General features: G+C 48.5%; 1 pseudogene; it reads left to right on the top strand.

Annotated features, from left to right (window-relative positions):
* Positions 1-792: 792 nt before the first annotated feature.
* Positions 793-865, top strand: LOC146868283 (small nucleolar RNA SNORA17; annotated as a pseudogene).
* The last annotated feature ends 8324 nt before the right edge of the window (positions 866-9189 follow it).

The following is a 9189-nucleotide window of genomic DNA, read 5'->3' as shown; positions in this document are numbered from 1 at the left end:
TTGCCCCAATGTGCCTCCGGGGAGGGCCAGAAAGACTGTGGTAATTTTTTTGGGGTGGGGCATTATCATGCCCATTCTGGGCAGCCCCCAACACTACATTATAAAAAAGAATCCCTGGCGCCTAGTGGGCTTTCTGCCCCCACGGGGGAAGATCAGGGGCTATTGCCCCCATCTGCCCTTGGGGGGAGCAGAAAGACTGTTGCATTTTTTGGGGGGTGGGGACATTTGCCTGCCCATCTTGGGCAGCCCACACCCCTACATCAATAAAATAAATCCCTGATTTCTAATGGGCTTTCTGCCCTCGGGCGGCAGATTGGGGGCCACTGCCCCATATGCCCCCCGGGGGGGCAGAAAGACTGGAATTTCACTGGGGTGGGGGCATTGTCATGCCCATTTGGAAAGCCCCCACCCCAACATCAATAAAAAAAGTCCTGGTTTCATGTGGGCTTTCTGCCCCCCTGGGGGCAGATTGGTGGCTACTGCCAGCTAGCCCCCCATCTGCCCCCTCGGGGGCAGAAAGACTGACATTTATCTGGGGGGGGGGTGGGGGCATCGCCATGCCCTTTTTTCTGCAGCCCCTACCCCAACATAAATAAAAAAAAACAATGCCTGGTTTCTAGTGACCTTTCTGCCCCCCCGGGGGGCAGATTGGGGGCTACTGTCCCCGTCTGCCCCCTGGGGGGACAGAAAGACTGACATTTCTCTGGGGAAGGTTGGGGGCATTGCCATGACCTTTTTCGGCAACCCCCACCCCAACGTCAATAAAAAAAATCCCTGGTTTCTAGTAGGCTTTCTGCCCCCCCAGGGGGCAGATTGGGGGCTACTGCTCCCATCTGCCCCCTGGGGTGGCAGAAAGACTGACATTTCTCTGGCGGAGCGCATTGCCATGCCCTTTTTGGGCAGCACCCACCCCAACCAAAAAAATCCCTGGTTTCTGATGGGCTTTCCGCCCCCCCCACCTCGGGGAGGCAGAAAGACTGTTGCAACCAAACAAATATGGGGGGAGCAAACGCCCTTGCCCAAGGGGCCGCTCCCCCCTCCCTGGTGCTAGTGGGTGGATCCCTGCTTGGGGATCGCCCTCCTGGGGTGATCCCCAAGCAGGGAAGGGTACCATTGGAAAGGGGAGATTCTCCCCTTTCCAATGATACACCTCCCATCTTTTTCGGTACTCGGGGGGGGGGGGGGGGCTGAGATAGCCCCACAAGCACCGAAACTGAGAAACTGAAACTAAGTTTCAGTTTCGATTTCGTTGCAATGACGACAGCGCGCCATGCGCCCAGTCGTCATTGCAATGAAATTCCAAAATAGGCCTGGGGAGGTTGGGGAAGCTCTTCCACACCTCCCCAGACAAAAAAAGGGAAATCCCTCTGCTGTCTGCAGCAGAGGGATTTCCTGAGCATGTGCTCATGACGGAATGGTTCAGTCATGAGCACACTAGAACTTGTGCTCATGACGGAACCATTCCGTCATGAGCATGGAAGGGGTTAAAAAACACAAACACAAAGATCACCAGAAACACGGACACAAATGCACAATTATCAAGCAAGATAGGAGGACAAAAACCGCAAATAGGTTCCGCCATGTGCTCCTAGCTAATGCTAAAAGAATAAAAGAGAAACACCTTGGTCAAATACCATCTGACGAGGAGGGATTCGGTGCAAGCAAGTTAGCCATGCATAGATTTTCAGGCCTGAATGGTTGTTTCTCCGAAAAGTACACACAGAAAAATAAATTTCGTATGAGCTTAAAAACTAAGTGGAGCAGGGCTACTCTACGCTGTCAGAAACCTAGTTTGCGTAGCGAAGGCTGGATTAAGTGCTTATGTGCTAGAATGTATGATTTGCAAAGGAACATAAAGTGTGAAAGTGATTGTGCAGATTGATTATCACAGGAGCAGATCAAATTTATGTTATCAGCAGAATCAGGGAGATTTCTTAAAAACAGTAACCAATGAATGAATCCAGCCCTGAGACAGAAAAGAAGAGATCCCTCCCATCTTGTAAGGTCTAAAGACAGATACACGGGAGACAAGCCTTTATTGTCAGTGACCTTTTCTGACAGTTTCCTTGCAGCTTTTCTCATTTGCTCCTCACTTACTCCCACCTTCACTTACTAATTCCTTAGTGATATACATGCCTCACAAAACAAATCAGCATTTGCTAACACTTTCCTAAACGTGAACAAAAGCTACAGGAACCTCTACATCTTGGAAGACTTCAAGAAGATGCCTCCTGGGGGGGCGTGGTCTGGCTGCCGGCGCAATGGCCACGCTGAGGTGAAGCTCCCGTCACCGATGGCCTGAATCCACCTAATTATCCGCTAATACATCTGTCCCGTACCCCTGGAGCTCAGTGGAGGACTGTCTTGGGACTCGCTGTGGCTCCGGACCACTGGAATTGCTGGTGCATCGAGTCAGCAGCAGGGAGGAGCTGCGCGTTGTCTATGCCTGTGATCCTCGGGCTCTATTTAGATCCGCCTGACCGAGTCTTCCAGGAGCTGCCCACCAACTTTACCGGTGTCCTGGCGAAATGCGGCAGAACCGTGAAGTTGCTCCCCCGCTAAATATCAGAGGACGGAAGTCACTTTCTGCGGCCCCCTCTGGGCCCGCTCCCTCGTGTTGAGGGGTGAAAGGCTGCATCTTGAATAATACCGGCACCAGAGGGATATCAATGACACATCTGGTATCTGGCTCGCCGAGTATGGAGCCTGCAAAGACACACATTGCGCAGTGAGTGGGGGCTAGGGGACAGTAGTGAGAGGGACAAGACCTGCATTAGTAGAAGCGGGCCCCAAGAAATGGCCCCTGCAGTGCCGGTGTTCAAAGTTTGGCCCTATGGTGAAGAGCTTTGGTGCTGCTGAGTGGCACCATACGGAAGGACCATTGACTATAAAGGTTTGAGCAAGAGAGGTCTCAGGGTTATGACATCCCAGTAGTGGCCAGACAGAGCAGATTCGATCCGTGGACTGTTCCCTGGGTCCGTATCCCTGCGCTTAACTGGGACGGAGAGCCGGGATTGCATCTTGGATTGTGAGGGTGGCAGACTACGTGTCCTCCAGCTGGTAGCTGTGAACTGAGCCCGGAGCTCTGATTGGGAGGACAAGTGCTCATCTATTGGTGGCCTGAGTAAACCTGTGGGAGGAGGCCATTCCTAGGTGGCCTCACTCGGATTGAAGCGCTCAGCAAACCCTGGCACCGGGAATGCAGCAATACAGCGAATCACTCCTCACTGGTGATCGATGCTATGTCTGGGACAAGGGGCAAAGAAGCACGTTCCAGACCAAGCTTGATAAATTAACCACCCAAAAGGCAGATGAGATGGAGGGAATGAATAAAGGGGAAGCGGAGAAGCCCAGAAATGCATCTAAGGATGAACCGAATCTGGTAGATGTTATGGCAGCCATAGCGGAGGTGCGTACCTCTCTAGAGCACAGAATGGACACCATATCTATTGAAATGGCGCTGATCAGAACAGTCCTGCAAAAAACGAGGGAGAAAGTGAGTGCCATTGAAGTGGCGACCGCGGAACTCAGCAGCGACACACAACAGATGCGAAAGGAGATCAGGGAGCTACAAGCCGCCCAGAAGAAAACAGACTCTCAGCTGGATGATTATGAAGGGCGTGCGAGACGCAACAATATTAGAATTATTGGGGTCCCAGAGAAAGTTGAGGGGACCGGCCGTAGATCTATTCGTGGAAGAGTTGATAGTGAAACACCTTCGACCTACCACCTTATCAAAAATGTTCATGGTTGAGAGAGCGTACAGAGTGCCAGGGGGAAGACCAAAGCCGGGGGCCCCCCACGGCCTTTCCTGGCAAAACTCCTCAACTTCAGAGACCGGGACATTATTTTGCAAACAGCTCGAGCTAATCCACCCCTCTAATTCGAAAGTAGTGAACTTTCCTTTTTTCCAGACTTCACCATTGTGGTCCTATGCCAGCGGCGAACGTTTCTAGAGGTGAAGAAACTGTTGCGAAATAAAGGTCTTCCTTATGCAATGTTATTTCCTGCTAAATTGAGGGTGGAGGCAGGTGGCAAATCCTGTTTTTTCGACTGGTTGGAGGGCTGGAGGCCTGCGAAGGACCATAACGCCGGGTGATGACATGGTCCCTGAACTTGCACATGCACTATCTTATCACAGTGAGGATTGCTGGCCGTGAACGTCTTGGGCGGCATGTCTGCTTCCTGAGATAAAAGGATGGAGAAGAAGGTCAGAACAGTTAACAGAGACATACCAGGCACTAAGTGATTTTGTTTGAATATGATAATGTTTTTAATATCCTTAATTGGGGTTAATTAAAGGCGGAACTGGAGCCTTTGGGCATAAGTAGCCAACCCTCCCCCTCGATTTTCTAGTTTATTATACTTAGGGCAACAGGCACTCTGCACTGTTTTAAATATGGGCAGTTTCGAGCCCAGAGTGCGGGGAAGAATGTTTTATCAGTCACAGAATTACACTGAAAGATACAGAACAGAAGCGGTCTAGTGGGTGGGACATTGAATCAGTACACAAAGTCGACTCAGGCCGGTGCCCTGGATTACATACCGGGGCGGGGGTGGGGAGAGGCAGGGTAAAACCTCCCTAAGGAGGACAAACCAAGTAACGCCATGACCGCCATAAGTGAGAAATGACTCAAGTTGTTATCTTGGAATATGAATGGACTGCGGGACAAGCTGAAAAGGGTGGTTGTACTGCAGTTACTCAAAAGGCATGCCCTGGACGTGGTTTTGCTTCAGGAGATACACCTTATTGGGAATATGTGCAAGGCCCTAGCCAAATGGTGCTATCAAATGGTGGCACACACAGGGTTTACAACAGGCTCCAGGGGGTGGGTATTCTGAAAAAGCGCTCTTTCCCAATGATAATTGACCAGGTCCGCACGGATGACTTGCGGAGATATGCGGTTGTGTCTGGCCAATGGGAGAGCTAACCAATGACGTTCATGTCGGTGTACTTACCGCCGGGGCTCCAGGAAACCACATTCAGGGATTTGGGGAAAGGGTTGCTTACATTGCCTAGTGGTAGAATGGTGAGGGGGAGATCTTTAACTCTGTTGTATCCCGGACTTTGGATCGCTATCCTCCTAGAGACATACATTCCTCGCAGTCGCACCTCCCCAGTTTTCTTGATGCCATGGGACTAATAGATGTATGGAGAGTGCATCAACCTGTAGAGACTAATGTAGTGCGTTACAACGCATACATTTACAAGGCATGCCTTTACAACGCAGTTTTTACATCACAACATCCTTTACAACGCATTCATTTACATCGCATACCACTACATCGCATTTTAGGAAACTACCTTTACAACGCATTCCATTACATCGCATTATACCTTTACAATGCATACCATTACAACGCATACCATTACATTGCATTTAAAGTTAAGTGTTGGATAGTGTAGTGGTAACAATTACTATTCTAACTCCAGTGGGTGCAACAGTAGGGTAAGTGTTGGATAGTGTAGGGGTAAAAATTACTGTTCTAACTCCAGTGGGTGCAACAGTAGGGTAAGTGTTAGATAGTGTGGGGGTACTATGTGTTGTAATGGTATGCATTGTAATGACATGCGATGTAATGCCTGCGTTGTAGTGACATGTGTTGTAATGACATGCGTTGTAGTGACTTGCAATGTATATTCTGAGTTGTAGTGACATGCGTTGTAAAGGATGTTGCGATGTAATGACTGCGTTGTAAATCTAGTGTGATGTAATGACTGTGTTGTAAAGGTTGTTTCCCGTAGAGACACACTACACATTTCACTCGGAAGCCCATGACAGTCTCTCGCGCATAGATTATATACTCACACCTGCTGCACTAGTAGGGAATGTGAAGGAGGTCAGACACTTAGCGAGAGGCATTTCGGATCACTCCCCAATTTGGCTGCAAATGGAGTTTGGGAGGGGTTGCTGTACCAGAGTAGCTCCGATTAACCCCTGGCATCTCCAAAACCCTAAGATCAAACTAAAAATTGGTAGGGAAATAGAGCTCTATTTCATTGAGAATGAAGGGTCGGTTGACTCGACCCAGATCCTTTGGGGAGCCTTTAAGACAGTGATATGGGGACATGCAGTATCCCTAATATTCGGGGAGAAAAAGGAGAAGCAGGCTAAGCTACTACGACTGGAGGAGGGCATACTACAATAAGAGGGAGAGCTTACCGCCTCAACAGAGCGAAATAAAACACACATTCTCAAGCTGACCAAAGAGGAATATCGAACTGAGAAGAGAGAGATGGCCAAAACAATGATCAATCATAAGCTGGGGAAAATATACGGGTTGGGTGATAAGGCAAGCAAACTCTTGGCCTGGTTGGATAAGAGGGAATTAGCAAGCCACTTAGTTACAGAACTGTGGACAGAGACTGGAAAACGCCTCACGGACCCTCAGGCTATTGACGAATTTGCCAAATATTATGAACGATTTAATGTATCCAGGACCTCTCGACAGAACACAGAGACTAAAGAACTGCTGGAGGAAATTCATATGCCAGTATTGACAGAAGAGAACAAAAATTTGTTAGAAGATGACATTGCGCACGATGAACTAGCTCAGGCTATTCGTTCGCTCCAGACGGGTAAGGCAATGGGCCCCAATGGATTGCCAATAGAACTCTACAAACTTCAACCCAATATAGTGGCTCCCCATCTCAAGGCAGTGTTTGCGCAGAGTCTTGAAAAGGAACTTCTTCCACAGGACTTCACCATATTGGTAGTCCTACATAAAAACGGTAAACCCAGAAGCATTTGCATATCGTATCGACCCATATCACTGCTAAATGCTGAGGCTAAAATTGTAGCTAAATTATTAGCCACCCGACTGGTCCGGGTTATACCCAAATTGGTTCATTCCGATCAGTCGGGCTTTATGCCGTCATGAAACACAACCCTGAACCTACGGAGAGTGCACAGGGTGGTGGGCAGAACGTATACCATCATGGAGGACGCAGTGATGGTATCCTTAGATGCTACTATGGCGTTTGACACCATAGAATGGTCATACCTCTTTGCTGTCTTGGAAGAGGGTGGTATTTGGTCCCAAGTTTATTAACTGAGTCTGACTATTATATGCCAACCCACTTGCACAGGTCATAGTCAACAATAAAAAATCTGCAATTTTTCATCTTCACAGGGGAAAGAGACAGGGGTGTCCTTTGTCCCTTCTGTTATTTATTTGCACTTACACTGGAGCCTCTCGCTTGTTGGATCCAGAAGAACCCCGTAATTCGAGGGTTACTCTGGACTGAGGGCTGGGAGGACCGTATATCTCTTTATGCAGATGATATTTTGGTATACCTGGCTTTACCAGAGAAGTCCCTGCATAGGGTTCTTAACATTTTCACCAATTTTGGCACATACTCCGGATACACCATCAATTGGTCAAATCGCTTATCTTTGTATTAAAGGACCATTCACCAACACTGCCAAAGGAGTATCAAATAACTGTAGCTATGGGAGGATTTAAATATCTGGGGATTTTCATTACCATGGATCCCAAATTGTTCTATGCCTCTAACTTGTTACCTCCGCTGCAGCGGCTGAGGAGCGATGTGGAACACTGGAAGACTCTTCAGCTGTCGCTTTTGGGCAGAGCTGCACTTTTTAAAATGATGTCGCTGCCAAGGTTTCTGTACATTCTCCAGAACACACCTGCCCTTGTCCCCACATCTTACTTTCGATTAATGGAAACTGCTCAGAGAACACTGCTCTGGGGGAACAGCCTACCTCAAATCTCATTCCCAAAACTGGTAAAAGGCTGGTATGACGGGGGAATCGGGTTACCTGATATTAAAAAGTACTACTGTGCTGCACAGCTAGTGGCCATCAATCATTGCATATATTGGCCCCAGAATGATCCGGGGTAAGCCATGAACAGATGGTTACTACACGGTAGCAATCACACACAAGTGTTATATTCAAAGCCCGGGGGACCTCACTTGACAGGTCCCACAAAACACTCTGTGCAGGTGTGGCATTTGGTCCAGAGGTGTATGGGTTGGGCGACGACTATAACACAGGCTACCCCACTGTGGGACTCTGAAAAACTGGGTTCCCTCTGGAGAACGAAGGGATTTGATAAATGGGATACAATACGGATCTCACGGTGGGGGACCATTGGGTTAAGGGAGAGGTGCTACCTTTCTCGACCCTCCAGAAAAGTTATGAGTTAGCTGACACCGAGCTGTTCCGCTACATACAGGTGCAACACGCACTCCAAGCAGCGATTCCAAAGGGAGAAACCCCTCCTGAGTCCTCACCCATCGAGGATGGACTCCTGGATGGGTACATGCCCCAGAAGGCCATTTCTCCGACAAATCCAAACTGATAAATCATTCACCTGACCCACTTCCACAACTTCGTGCTAAATGGGAAAACGACCTAGCAGAACTAGAAGAAGAATGAGTGAAAGCACTAGCATCCCCAAAGGAAGCGACAATATCCTCCAAACTAAAGCTGATACAGCAAAAAATATTGCATAGAATCTACGTCACATGGCCAGCATTGGTCAAAATGGGATATAGGGAGGAGTCTAGCTGCAGACGGTTATGTGGCCAAGAGGGCACATTTTTTTATATTATATGGGATTGTCCTCTTATCAGCAGATATTTGAACAGAGTCACCTCATGTATGGGAGAAGCTATGGAAGTACCAGTGACAACGGACGCCAAACAGTGCTTATTACATATATGGGAACCAACTGACTTGAGTAGCAAGGAGAAAACATGGGTGACACTGGGCTTGATGGTTGCCAAGAGAAACATTGCTAGAAAGTGGTGAGTGCAGACGGTCCCAACGCTGAGGGAATGGGAGGAAGATATGGATTGGTGCATGTTCAGGGAGAAATCAGTGTATAGGTCGAGGGGCTGCCCTAAGAAATGGATACAAGTTTGGGGGAAATGGAACACATATAGAGGGAACATCTGTGAGCCACCCGAGCTACCGCCACAAATATCCCTGTAAGAGTCAGACATTTAGGGGTCGATTCCGATCCTGTAAAAAGGCCCTACGAATAGTCGTACAGAGCGTTTATTCCATACGACTCGTACCAGGTAAACTCATTCTACAACCTAGGAAGTACGATTCATACAGAAAGCCTTTTTCTGTACGAATCGTACAAAAGACCATACAGCAAAAAAATACCCACGATTCCGATCCGGAACTGCTTGTACGCGACGTCCGTACGTAT

Source organism: Triturus cristatus, chromosome 1_2, assembly GCF_964204655.1.
Source record: "Triturus cristatus chromosome 1_2, aTriCri1.1, whole genome shotgun sequence".
In the NCBI taxonomy this organism is placed as follows: domain Eukaryota; kingdom Metazoa; phylum Chordata; class Amphibia; order Caudata; family Salamandridae; genus Triturus; species Triturus cristatus.
Note: the sequence above shows the minus strand (reverse complement) of the source record. Positions and strands in the feature narration are given on the sequence as shown.